This window comes from Natrix helvetica (genome assembly GCF_964273705.1).
Source record: "Natrix helvetica genome assembly, chromosome: W".
Taxonomy (NCBI): Eukaryota; Metazoa; Chordata; class Lepidosauria; order Squamata; family Natricidae; genus Natrix; species Natrix helvetica.
Window position 1 is genome coordinate 35,217,227 of NC_138555.1, and position 15,358 is coordinate 35,232,584.

Here is a 15,358-nt window from a genome sequence, read left to right on the forward strand (position 1 = left end):
TTCTTCCTGGATTTATGCAGAGGTTTTTAAAACTCACAGCCTGTGCACACACACACACACTTCCAGCCCCTCTGCCTTTTCCCTTGTCCAGGATTCACTCAAACGTTTTAAAACTCACACCCTGGGTGCACACACACACTTCAAGCCCCTCTGCCTTTTCCCTGTTCCAGGATTCACTCAGACGTTTTAAAACTCACAGCCTGTGTCACACAGACACTTCACGCCCCTCTGCCTCATCCCTCTTCCTGTATTTACTCAGACGTTTTAAAACTCACAGCCTGTGCACAAACACACACTTCCAGCCCCTCTGCCTCTTCCCTCTTCCTGGATTCACTCAGACATTTTAAAACTCACAGCCTGTGCACACACACCCACTTCCAGCCCCCCTGCTTCTTCCCTGTTCCTGGATTCATTGAGAGGTTTTAAAAACTCACAGGCTGTGCACACACACACACTTCCAGCCCCTCTGCCTTTTCCCTGTTCCAGGATTCACTCAAACGTTTTAAAACTCACAGCCAGTGCACAGCACAAACTTTCAGCCCCTCTGCTTATTCCCTGTTCCTGGATTCACTCAGAGGTTTTTAAAACTCACAACCTGTGCACACACACACACACACACACACACACACAGACACACACTTACAGCGCCTCTGCGTCTTCCCTGTTCCTGGATTCACTCAGACATTTTAAAACTCACAGCCAGTAAACACACAAACTTCAATCCCTCTGCCTCTTTCCTATTCCTTGATTCAATCAGACATTTTAAAACTCACAGCCTGTGCACACACACAAACTTCCAGCCCCCCTGCTTCTTCCCTGTTCCTGGATTCACTGAGAGGTTTTAAAAACTCACAAGCTGTGCACACACACACACTTCCAGCCCCTCTGCCTTTTCCCTGTTCCAGGATTCACTCAAACGTTTTAAAACTCACAGCCTGTGCACAGCACACACTTTCAGCCCCTCTGCTTCTTCCCTGTTCCTGGATTCACTCAGAGGTTTTTAAAACTCAAAGCCTGTGCACACACACACACACACACAGACACACACTTATAGCCCACCTGCCTCTACCCTCTTCCTGGTTTCACTCCGAAATTTTAAAACTCACAGCCTATGCACACAGACAAACTTCTAGCCCCTCTGCTTTTTTCCCTCTTCCTGGATACACTCAGACGTTTTAAAATTCACAGTCTGTGCACGCATGCACACTTCCAGCCCCTCTGCATTTTCCCTCTTTCTGGATTCACTCAGACGTTTTAAAACTCCCAGCCTGTGCACACACACACACTTCCAGCCTCTCTGCCTCTTCCCTGTTCCTGGATTCACTCAGACATTTTAAAACTCACAGCCTGTGCACACACATACACACACAGACACACACTTACAGCGCCTCTGCCTCTTCCCTGTTCCTGGATTCACTCAGAGATTTTAAAAGTCACAGCCTGTGCACACACACACAAACAGACACACACTTACAGCCCCTCTGCCTCTTCCCTCTTCCTGGATTAACTCAGAAAATTTAAAAATCACAGCCTGTGCACACACACAAACTTCCAGCCCCTCTGCTTTTTCCCCTCTTTCTGGATTCACTCAGATGTTTTAAAACTCACAGCCTGTGCACACAGACAAACTTCTAGCCCCTCTGCTTTTTTCCCTCTTCCTGGATACACTCAGACGTTTTAAAATTCACAGTCTGTGCACGCATGCACACTTCCAGCCCCTCTGCATTTTCCCTCTTTCTGGATTCACTCAGACGTTTTAAAACTCCCAGCCTGTGCACACACACACACTTCCAGCCTCTCTGCCTCTTCCCTGTTCCTGGATTCACTCAGACATTTTAAAACTCACAGCCTGGGCACAGCACAAAGTTTCAGCCCCTCTGCTTATTCCCTGTTCCTGGATTCACTCAGAGGTTTTTAAAACTCACAGCCTGTGCACACACACACACACACACAGACACACACTTATAGCGCCTCTGCCTCTTCCCTGTTCCTGGATTCACTGAGACATTTTAAAACTCACAGCCGGTAAACACACACACTTCAATCCCTCTGCCTCTTTCCTCTTCCTTGATTCAATCAGACATTTTAAAACTCACAGCCTCTGCACACACACAAACTTCCAGCCCCCCTGCTTCTTCCCTGTTCCTCGATTCACTGAGAGGTTTTAAAAACTCACAGGCTGTGCACACACACAAACTTCCAGCCCCTCTGCCTTTTCCCTGTTCCAGGATTCACTCAAACGTTTTAAAACTCACAGCCTGTGCACAAACACAAACTTCCAGGCCCTCTGCTTTTTTCCCTCTTCCTGGATTGACTCAGATGTTTTAAAACTCACAGCCTGTGCACACACGCACACTTCCAGCCCCTCTGCATTTTCGCTCTTTCTGGATTCACTCAGACGTTTTAAAACTCCCAGCCTGTGCACACACACACACACTTCCAGCCCCTCTGCTTCTTTCCTGTTCCTGGATTCACTCAGAGGTTTTTAAAACTCACAGCCTGTGCACACAGATACACACACATACACACACTTACAGACCCTCTGCCTCTTCCCTGTTCCTGGATTCACTCAGACATTTTAAAACTCACAGCCGGTAAAGACACACACTATAATCCCTCTGCCTCTTTCCTCTTCCTTGATTCAATCAGACATTTTAAAACTCACAGCCTGTGCACACAGACAAACTTCCAGCCCCTCTGCTTTTTTCCCTCTTCCTGGATTCACTCAAACTTTTTAAAATTCACAGCCTGTGCACGTATGCACACTTCCATCCCCTCTGCATTTTCCCTCTTCCTGGATTCACTCAGACGTTTTAAAACTCACAGCCTGTGCACACACACACACTTCCAGCCCCTCTGCCTCTTCCCTGTTGCTGGATTCACTCAAACGTTTTAAAACTCACAGCCTGTGCACACACACACACTTCCAGCCCCCCTGCATTTTCCCTGTTTCAGGATTCACTCAGACGTTTTAAAACTCCCAGCCTGTGCACACAAACACACTTCCAGCCCCACTGCCTCTTCCCTGTTTCCTGATTCACTCAGACATTTTAAAACTCACAGCCGGTAAACACACACATTTCAATCCCTCTGCCTCGTCCCTCTTCCTTGAATCAATCAGACATTTTAAAACTCACAGCCCGTGCACACACACACACTTCCAGCCCCTCTGCCTTTTCCCTGTTCCAGGATTCACTCAAACATTTTAAAACTCACAGCCTGGGCACAGCACAAAGTTTCAGCCCCTCTGCTTATTACCTGTTCCTGGATTCACTCAGAGGTTTTTAAAACTCACAGCCTGTGCAAACACACACACACAGACACACACTTATAGCGCCTCTGCCTCTTCCCTGTTCCTGGATTCACTGAGACATTTTAAAACTCACAGCCGGTAAACACACACACTTCAATCCCTCTGCCTCTTTCCTCTTCCTTGATTCAATCAGACATTTTAAAACTCACAGCCTCTGCACACACACAAACTTCCAGCCCCCCTGCTTCTTCCCTGTTCCTCGATTCACTGAGAGGTTTTAAAAACTCACAGGCTGTGCACACACACAAACTTCCAGCCCCTCTGCCTTTTCCCTGTTCCAGGATTCACTCAAACGTTTTAAAACTCACAGCCTGTGCACAAACACAAACTTCCAGGCCCTCTGCTTTTTTCCCTCTTCCTGGATTGACTCAGATGTTTTAAAACTCACAGCCTGTGCACACACGCACACTTCCAGCCCCTCTGCATTTTCGCTCTTTCTGGATTCACTCAGACGTTTTAAAACTCCCAGCCTGTGCACACACACACACACTTCCAGCCCCTCTGCTTCTTTCCTGTTCCTGGATTCACTCAGAGGTTTTTAAAACTCACAGCCTGTGCACACAGATACACACACATACACACACTTACAGACCCTCTGCCTCTTCCCTGTTCCTGGATTCACTCAGACATTTTAAAACTCACAGCCGGTAAAGACACACACTATAATCCCTCTGCCTCTTTCCTCTTCCTTGATTCAATCAGACATTTTAAAACTCACAGCCTGTGCACACAGACAAACTTCCAGCCCCTCTGCTTTTTTCCCTCTTCCTGGATTCACTCAAACTTTTTAAAATTCACAGCCTGTGCACGTATGCACACTTCCATCCCCTCTGCATTTTCCCTCTTCCTGGATTCACTCAGACGTTTTAAAACTCACAGCCTGTGCACACACACACACTTCCAGCCCCTCTGCCTCTTCCCTGTTGCTGGATTCACTCAAACGTTTTAAAACTTACAGCCTGTGCACACACACACACTTCAAGCCCCTCTGCCTCGTCCCTCTTCCTGTATTTACTCAGACGTTTTAAAACTCACAACCTTGCACAAACACACACTTTCAGCCCCTCTGCTTCTTCCCTGTTCCTGGATTCACTCAGAGGATTTTTAAAACTGACAGCCTGTGCACACACACACACTTCCAGCCCCTCTGCCTCGTCCCACTTCCTGAATTTACGCAGAGGTTTTTAAAACTCACAGCTGGTGCACAGCACACACTCCCAGCCCCTCTGCCTCTTCCCTCTTCCTGGATTCACTCAGACGTTTTAAAACTCACAGCTGGTGCACATCACACACTTCCAGCCCCTCTGCCTCTTCCCTCTTCCTTGATTCACTCACTTGTTTTAAAACTCACAGCCTGTACACACACACAGACTTCCAGCCCCTCTGCATTTTCCCTCTTCCTGGATTCAATCAGGGCTTTTAAAACTCACAGCCTGTGCACAACACACACTTTCAGCCCCTCTGCTTCTTCCCTGTTCCTGGATTCACTCAGAGGTTTGTAAAACTCACAGCCTGTGCAAACACACAAACACTTCCATCCCCTCTGCATCTTCCCTCTTCTTGGATTCACTCAGAGACTTTTAAAACTCACAGCCTATGCTCACACACACACACACCTCTAGCCCCTCTGCCTCTTCCCTTTTCCTGGATTCACTCAGACATTTTAAAACTCACAGCCTGTGCACAGCACACACTTCCAGCCCCCCTGCCTCTTCCCTTTTCCTGGATTCACTCAGAGGTTTTTAAAACTCACAGGCTGTGCACACACACACACTTCCAGCCCCACTGCCTCGTCCCTCTTCCTGGATTCACTCAGATGTTTTTAAAACTCACAGCCTGTGAACACACACACAGACTTCCAACCCCTCTACCTCGTCCCTCTTCCTGGATTTACTCAGAGGTTTTTAAAATTCACAGCCTGTGCACACACACACACTTCCAGCCCCACTGCCTCGTCCCTCTTCCTGGATTCACTCAGATGTTTTTAAAACTCACAGCCAGTAAACACACACACTTCAAGCCCTCTGCCTCTTTCCTCTTCCTTGATTCAATCAGATATTTTAAAACTCACAGCCTGTGCACACACACAAACGTCCAGCCCCTCTGCCTTTTCCCTTGTCCAGGATTCACTCAAACGTTTTAAAACTCACACCCTGGGTGCACACACACACTTCAAGCCCCTCTGCCTTTTCCCTCTTCCTGGATCCACTCAGACGTTTTAAAACTCACAGCCTGTGCACACACACAAACGTCCAGCCCCTCTGCCTCTTCCCTGTTCCAGGATTCATTCAAACTTTTTAAAACTCACAGCCTGTGTCACACAGACACTTCACGCCCCTCTGCCTCGTCCCTCTTCCTGTATTTACTCAGACATTTTAAAACTCACAGCCTGTGCACAAACACACACTTCCAGCCCCTCTGCCTCTTCCCTCTTCCTGGATTCACTCAGGCATTTTAAAACTCACAGCCTGTGCACACACACAAACTTCCAGCCCTTTTGCTTTTTTCCCTCTCCCTGGATTCACTCAGACGTTTTAAAACTCACAGCCTGTGCACAGACGGACACTTCCAGCCCCTCTGCATTTTCCCTCTTTCTGGATTCACTCAGACGTTTTAAAACTCCCAGCCTGTGCACACACACACACTTCGAGCCCCTCTGCCTCTTCCCTGTTCCTGGATTCACTCAGACATTTAAAAACTCACAGCCGGTAATCACACATACTTCAAGCCCTCTGCCTCTTTCCTCTTCCTTGATTCAATCAGATATTTTATAACTCACAGGCTGTGCACACACAAACACTTCCAGCATAACTGCCTCGTCCCTCTTCCTGGATTCACTCAGAGGTTTTCAAAACTCACAGCCTGTGAACCCACACACTGACTTCCAGCCCCTCTACCTCGTCCTTCTTCCTGGATTTATGCAGAGGTTTTTAAAACTCACAGCCTGTGCACACACACACACACTTCCAGCCCCTTTGCCTTTTCCCTTGTCCAGGATTCACTCAAACGTTTTAAAACTCACACCCTGGGTGCACACACACACTTCAAGCCCCTCTGCTTATTCCCTGTTCCTGGATTCACTCAGAGGTTTTTAAAACTCACAGCCTGTGCACACACACACACACACACAGACACACACTTATAGCACCTCTGCCTCTTCCCTGTTCCTGGATTCACTGAGACATTTTAAAACTCACAGCCGGTAAACACACACACTTCAATCCCTCTGCCTCTTTCCTCTTCCTTGATTCAATCAGACATTTTAAAACTCACAGCCTCTGCACACACACAAACTTCCAGCCCCCCTGCTTCTTCCCTGTTCCTCGATTCACTGAGAGGTTTTAAAAACTCACAGGCTGTGCACACACACAAACTTCCAGCCCCTCTGCCTTTTCCCTGTTCCAGGATTCACTCAAACGTTTTAAAACTCACAGCCTGTGCACAAACACAAACTTCCAGGCCCTCTGCTTTTTTCCCTCTTCCTGGATTGACTCAGATGTTTTAAAACTCACAGCCTGTGCACACACGCACACTTCCAGCCCCTCTGCATTTTCGCTCTTTCTGGATTCACTCAGACGTTTTAAAACTCCCAGCCTGTGCACACACACACACACTTCCAGCCCCTCTGCTTCTTTCCTGTTCCTGGATTCACTCAGAGGTTTTTAAAACTCACAGCCTGTGCACACAGATACACACACATACACACACTTACAGACCCTCTGCCTCTTCCCTGTTCCTGGATTCACTCAGACATTTTAAAACTCACAGCCGGTAAAGACACACACTATAATCCCTCTGCCTCTTTCCTCTTCCTTGATTCAATCAGACATTTTAAAACTCACAGCCTGTGCACACAGACAAACTTCCAGCCCCTCTGCTTTTTTCCCTCTTCCTGGATTCACTCAAACTTTTTAAAATTCACAGCCTGTGCACGTATGCACACTTCCATCCCCTCTGCATTTTCCCTCTTCCTGGATTCACTCAGACGTTTTAAAACTCACAGCCTGTGCACACACACACACTTCCAGCCCCTCTGCCTCTTCCCTGTTGCTGGATTCACTCAAACGTTTTAAAACTCACAGCCTGTGCACACACGCACACTTCCAGCCCCCCTGCATTTTCCCTGTTTCAGGATTCACTCAGACGTTTTAAAACTCCCAGCCTGTGCACACAAACACACTTCCAGCCCCACTGCCTCTTCCCTGTTTCCTGATTCACTCAGACATTTTAAAACTCACAGCCGGTAAACACACACATTTCAATCCCTCTGCCTCGTCCCTCTTCCTTGAATCAATCAGACATTTTAAAACTCACAGCCCGTGCACACACACACACTTCCAGCCCCTCTGCCTTTTCCCTGTTCCAGGATTCACTCAAACATTTTAAAACTCACAGCCTGGGCACAGCACAAAGTTTCAGCCCCTCTGCTTATTCCCTGTTCCTGGATTCACTCAGAGGTTTTTAAAACTCACAGCCTGTGCACACACACACACACACACAGACACACACTTATAGCGCCTCTGCCTCTTCCCTGTTCCTGGATTCACTGAGACATTTTAAAACTCACAGCCGGTAAACACACACACTTCAATCCCTCTGCCTCTTTCCTCTTCCTTGATTCAATCAGACATTTTAAAACTCACAGCCTCTGCACACACACAAACTTCCAGCCCCCCTGCTTCTTCCCTGTTCCTCGATTCACTGAGAGGTTTTAAAAACTCACAGGCTGTGCACACACACAAACTTCCAGCCCCTCTGCCTTTTCCCTGTTCCAGGATTCACTCAAACGTTTTAAAACTCACAGCCTGTGCACAAACACAAACTTCCAGGCCCTCTGCTTTTTTCCCTCTTCCTGGATTGACTCAGATGTTTTAAAACTCACAGCCTGTGCACACACGCACACTTCCAGCCCCTCTGCATTTTCGCTCTTTCTGGATTCACTCAGACGTTTTAAAACTCCCAGCCTGTGCACACACACACACACTTCCAGCCCCTCTGCTTCTTTCCTGTTCCTGGATTCACTCAGAGGTTTTTAAAACTCACAGCCTGTGCACACAGATACACACACATACACACACTTACAGACCCTCTGCCTCTTCCCTGTTCCTGGATTCACTCAGACATTTTAAAACTCACAGCCGGTAAAGACACACACTATAATCCCTCTGCCTCTTTCCTCTTCCTTGATTCAATCAGACATTTTAAAACTCACAGCCTGTGCACACAGACAAACTTCCAGCCCCTCTGCTTTTTTCCCTCTTCCTGGATTCACTCAAACTTTTTAAAATTCACAGCCTGTGCACGTATGCACACTTCCATCCCCTCTGCATTTTCCCTCTTCCTGGATTCACTCAGACGTTTTAAAACTCACAGCCTGTGCACACACACACACTTCCAGCCCCTCTGCCTCTTCCCTGTTGCTGGATTCACTCAAACGTTTTAAAACTTACAGCCTGTGCACACACACACACTTCAAGCCCCTCTGCCTCGTCCCTCTTCCTGTATTTACTCAGACGTTTTAAAACTCACAACCTTGCACAAACACACACTTTCAGCCCCTCTGCTTCTTCCCTGTTCCTGGATTCACTCAGAGGATTTTTAAAACTGACAGCCTGTGCACACACACACACTTCCAGCCCCTCTGCCTCGTCCCACTTCCTGAATTTACGCAGAGGTTTTTAAAACTCACAGCTGGTGCACAGCACACACTCCCAGCCCCTCTGCCTCTTCCCTCTTCCTGGATTCACTCAGACGTTTTAAAACTCACAGCTGGTGCACATCACACACTTCCAGCCCCTCTGCCTCTTCCCTCTTCCTTGATTCACTCACTTGTTTTAAAACTCACAGCCTGTACACACACACAGACTTCCAGCCCCTCTGCATTTTCCCTCTTCCTGGATTCAATCAGGGCTTTTAAAACTCACAGCCTGTGCACAACACACACTTTCAGCCCCTCTGCTTCTTCCCTGTTCCTGGATTCACTCAGAGGTTTGTAAAACTCACAGCCTGTGCAAACACACAAACACTTCCATCCCCTCTGCATCTTCCCTCTTCTTGGATTCACTCAGAGACTTTTAAAACTCACAGCCTATGCTCACACACACACACACCTCTAGCCCCTCTGCCTCTTCCCTTTTCCTGGATTCACTCAGACATTTTAAAACTCACAGCCTGTGCACAGCACACACTTCCAGCCCCCCTGCCTCTTCCCTTTTCCTGGATTCACTCAGAGGTTTTTAAAACTCACAGGCTGTGCACACACACACACTTCCAGCCCCACTGCCTCGTCCCTCTTCCTGGATTCACTCAGATGTTTTTAAAACTCACAGCCTGTGAACACACACACAGACTTCCAACCCCTCTACCTCGTCCCTCTTCCTGGATTTACTCAGAGGTTTTTAAAATTCACAGCCTGTGCACACACACACACTTCCAGCCCCACTGCCTCGTCCCTCTTCCTGGATTCACTCAGATGTTTTTAAAACTCACAGCCAGTAAACACACACACTTCAAGCCCTCTGCCTCTTTCCTCTTCCTTGATTCAATCAGATATTTTAAAACTCACAGCCTGTGCACACACACAAACGTCCAGCCCCTCTGCCTTTTCCCTTGTCCAGGATTCACTCAAACGTTTTAAAACTCACACCCTGGGTGCACACACACACTTCAAGCCCCTCTGCCTTTTCCCTCTTCCTGGATCCACTCAGACGTTTTAAAACTCACAGCCTGTGCACACACACAAACGTCCAGCCCCTCTGCCTCTTCCCTGTTCCAGGATTCATTCAAACTTTTTAAAACTCACAGCCTGTGTCACACAGACACTTCACGCCCCTCTGCCTCGTCCCTCTTCCTGTATTTACTCAGACATTTTAAAACTCACAGCCTGTGCACAAACACACACTTCCAGCCCCTCTGCCTCTTCCCTCTTCCTGGATTCACTCAGGCATTTTAAAACTCACAGCCTGTGCACACACACAAACTTCCAGCCCTTTTGCTTTTTTCCCTCTCCCTGGATTCACTCAGACGTTTTAAAACTCACAGCCTGTGCACAGACGGACACTTCCAGCCCCTCTGCATTTTCCCTCTTTCTGGATTCACTCAGACGTTTTAAAACTCCCAGCCTGTGCACACACACACACTTCGAGCCCCTCTGCCTCTTCCCTGTTCCTGGATTCACTCAGACATTTAAAAACTCACAGCCGGTAATCACACATACTTCAAGCCCTCTGCCTCTTTCCTCTTCCTTGATTCAATCAGATATTTTATAACTCACAGGCTGTGCACACACAAACACTTCCAGCATAACTGCCTCGTCCCTCTTCCTGGATTCACTCAGAGGTTTTCAAAACTCACAGCCTGTGAACCCACACACTGACTTCCAGCCCCTCTACCTCGTCCTTCTTCCTGGATTTATGCAGAGGTTTTTAAAACTCACAGCCTGTGCACACACACACACACACTTCCAGCCCCTTTGCCTTTTCCCTTGTCCAGGATTCACTCAAACGTTTTAAAACTCACACCCTGGGTGCACACACACACTTCAAGCCCCTCTGCCTTTTCCCTGTTCCAGGATTCACTCAGACGTTTTAAAACTCACAGCCTGTGTCACACAGACACTTCACGCCCCTCTGCCTCATCCCTCTTCCTGTATTTACTCAGACGTTTTAAAACTCACAGCCTGTGCACAAACACACACTTCCAGCCCCTCTGCCTCTTCCCTCTTCCTGGATTCACTCAGACATTTTAAAACTCACAGCCTGTGCACACACACCCACTTCCAGCCCCTCTGCCTTTTCCCTGTTCCAGGATTCACTCAAACGTTTTAAAACTCACAGCCAGTGCACAGCACAAACTTTCAGCCCCTCTGCTTATTCCCTGTTCCTGGATTCACTCAGAGGTTTTTAAAACTCACAACCTGTGCACACACACACACACACACACACACACACACACACACAGACACACACTTACAGCGCCTCTGCGTCTTCCCTGTTCCTGGATTCACTCAGACATTTTAAAACTCACAGCCGGTAAACACACACACTTCAATCCCTCTGCCTCTTTCCTATTCCTTGATTCAATCAGACATTTTAAAACTCACAGCCTGTGCACACACACAAACTTCCAGCCCCCCTGCTTCTTCCCTGTTCCTGGATTCACTGAGAGGTTTTAAAAACTCACAAGCTGTGCACACACACACACTCTCCAGCCCCTCTGCCTTTTCCCTGTTCCAGGATTCACTCAAACGTTTTAAAACTCACAGCCTGTGCACAGCACACACTTTCAGCCCCTCTGCTTCTTCCCTGTTCCTGGATTCACTCAGAGGTTTTTAAAACTCAAAGCCTGTGCACACACACACACACACAGACACACACTTATAGCCCACCTGCCTCTTCCCTCTTCCTGGTTTCACTCCGAAATTTTAAAACTCACAGCCTATGCACACAGACAAACTTCTAGCCCCTCTGCTTTTTTCCCTCTTCCTGGATACAATCAGACGTTTTAAAATTCACAGTCTGTGCACGCATGCACACTTCCAGCCCCTCTGCATTTTCCCTCTTTCTGGATTCACTCAGACGTTTTAAAACTCCCAGCCTGTGCACACACACACACTTCCAGCCTCTCTGCCTCTTCCCTGTTCCTGGATTCACTCAGACATTTTAAAACTCACAGCCTGTGCACACACATACACACACAGACACACACTTACAGCGCCTCTGCCTCTTCCCTGTTCCTGGATTCACTCAGAGATTTTAAAAGTCACAGCCTGTGCACACACACACAAACAGACACACACTTACAGCCCCTCTGCCTCTTCCCTCTTCCTGGATTAACTCAGAAAATTTAAAAATCACAGCCTGTGCACACACACAAACTTCCAGCCCCTCTGCTTTTTCCCCTCTTCCTGGATTCACTCAGATGTTTTAAAACTCACAGCCTGTGCACACACGCACACTTCCAGCCCCTCTGCATTTTCCCTCTTTCTGGATTTACTCAGACGTTTTAAAACTCCCAGCCTGTGCACACACACACACTTCCAGCCCCTCTGCCTCTTCCCTGTTCCCTGATTCACTCAGACATTTTAAAACTCACAGCCCGTACACACACACAAACTTCCAGCCCCTCTGCCTTTTCCCTGTTCCAGGATTCACTCAAACGTTTTAAAACTCACAGCCTGGGCACAGCACAAACTTTCAGCCCCTCTGCTTATTCCCTGTTACTGGATTCACTCAGAGGTTTTTAAAACTCACAGCCTGTGCACACACAAACACACACAGACACTCACTTACAGCGCCTCTGCCTCTTCCCTGTTCCTGGATTCACTCAGACATTTTAAAACTCACAGCCGGTAAACACACACACACAGAGACACAAAGTTACAGCCCCTCTGCCTCTTCCCTCTTCCTGGATTCACTCAGAAATTTTAAAACTCGCAGCCTGTGCACACAGACAAACCTCCAGCCCATCTGCTTTTTTCCCTCTTCCTGGATTCACTCAGACGTTTTAAAATTCACAGACTGTGCACGCATGCACACTTCCAGCCCCTCTGCATTTTCCCTCTTTCTGGATTCACTCAGACGTTTTAAAACTCACAACCTTGCACAAACACACACTTCCAGCCCCTCTGCCTCGTCCCTCTTCCTGGATTCACTCAGACATTTTAAAATTCAAAGCCTGTGCACAGCACACACTTTCAGCCCCTCTGCTTCTTCCCTGTTCCTGGATTCACTCAGAGGATTTTTAAAACTGACAGCCTGTGCACACACACACACTTCAAGCCCTCTGCCTCTTTCCTCTTCCTAGATTCAATCAGATATTTTAAAACTCACAGCCTGTTCACATACACACACTTCCAGCCCCTCTCCCTTTTCCCTGTTCCAGGATTCACTCAAACGTTTTAAAACTTACAGCCTGTGCACACACACACACTTCAAGCCCCTCTGCCTCGTCCCTCTTCCTGTATTTACTCAGACGTTTTAAAACTCACAACATTGCACAAACACACACTTCCAGCCCCTCGGCCTCGTCCCTCTTCCTGGATTCACTCAGACATTTTAAAACTCAAAGCCTGTGCACAGGACACACTTTCAGCCTCTCTGCTTCTTCCCTGTTCCTGTATTTACTCAGACGTTTTAAAACTCCCAGCCTGTGCACACACACACACTTCCAGCCCCTGTGCCTCTTCCCTGTTCCCTGATTCACTCAGAAATTTTAAAACTCACAGCCGGTAAACACAAACACTTCAATCCCTGTGCCTCTTTTTTCTTCCTTGATTCAATCAGACATTTTAAAACTCACAGCCGGTGCACACACAAACACTTCCAGCCCCTCTGCCTGTTCCCTGTTCCAGGATTCAATCAAACGTTTTAAAACTCACAGCCTGTGCATATCACACACTTTCAGCCCCTCTGCTTCTTTCCTGTTCCTGGATTCACTCAGAGGTTTTTAAAACTCACAGCCTGTGCACACACATACACACACTTACAGACCCTCTGCCTCTTCCCTGTTCCTGGATTCACTCAGACATTTTAAAACTCACAGCCGGTAAACACATACACTTTAATCCCTCTGCCTCTTTCCTCTTCCTTGATTCAATCAGACATTTTAAAACTCACAGCCTGTGCACACACACACACAGAGACACAAAGTTACAGCCCCTCTGCCTCTTCCCTCTTCCTGGATTCACTCAGAAATTTTAAAACTCGCAGCCTGTGCACACAGACAAACCTCCAGCCCATCTGCTTTTTTCCCTCTTCCTGGATTCACTCAGACGTTTTAAAATTCACAGACTGTGCACGCATGCACACTTCCAGCCCCTCTGCATTTTCCCTCTTTCTGGATTCACTCAGACGTTTTAAAACTCACAACCTTGCACAAACACACACTTCCAGCCCCTCTGCCTCGTCCCTCTTCCTGGATTCACTCAGACATTTTAAAACTCAAAGCCTGTGCACAGCACACACTTTCAGCCCCTCTGCTTCTTCCCTGTTCCTGGATTCACTCAGAGGATTTTTAAAACTGACAGCCTGTGCACACACACACACTTCCAGCCCCTCTGCCTCGTCCCACTTCCTGAATTTACTCAGAGGTTTTTAAAACTCACATCTGGTGCACAGCACACACTCCCAGCCCCTCTGCCTCTTCCCTCTTCCTGGATTCAATCAGGGCTTTTAAAACTCACAGCCTGTGCACACACACACACACACTTCCAGCCCCTCTGCCTTTTCCCTCTTCCTGGATTCATTCAGACATTTTAAAACTTACAGCCTGTGCACAGCACACACTTTCAGCCCCTCTGCTTCTTCCCTGTTCCTGGATTCACTCAGAGGTTTGTAAAACTCACAGCCTGTGCAAACACACACACACTTCCATCCCCTCTGCATCTTCCCTCTTCCTGGATTCACTCAGAGGCTTTTAAAACTCACAGCCTATGCTCACACACACACACACCTCAAGCCCCTCTGCCTCTTCCCTCTTCCTGGATTCACTCAGACATTTGAAAACTCACAGCCTGTGCACAGCACACACTTCCAGCCCCCCTGCTTCTTCCCTGTTCCTGGATTCACTCAGATGTTTTTAAAACACACAGCCTGTGCACACACACACACTTCCAGCCCCTCTGCCTCTTCCCTGTTCCCTGATTCACTCAGAAATTTTAAAACTCACAGCCGGTAAACACACACACTTCAATCCCTGTGCCTCTTTTTTCTTCCTTGATTCAATCAGACATTTTAAAACTCACAGCCGGTGCACACACACACACTTCCAGCCCCTCTGCCTTTTCCCTGTTCCAGGATTCAATCAAACGTTTTAAAACTCACAGCCTGTGCATATCACACACTTTCAGCCCCTCTGCTTCTTTCCTGTTCCTGGATTCACTCAGAGGTTTTTAAAACTCACAGCCTGTGCACACAAATACACACACTTACAGACCCTCTGCCTCTTCCCTGTTCCTGGATTCACTCAGACATTTTAAAACTCACAGCCGGTAAACACATACACTTTAATCCCTCTGCCTCTTTCCTCTTCCTTGATTCAATCAGA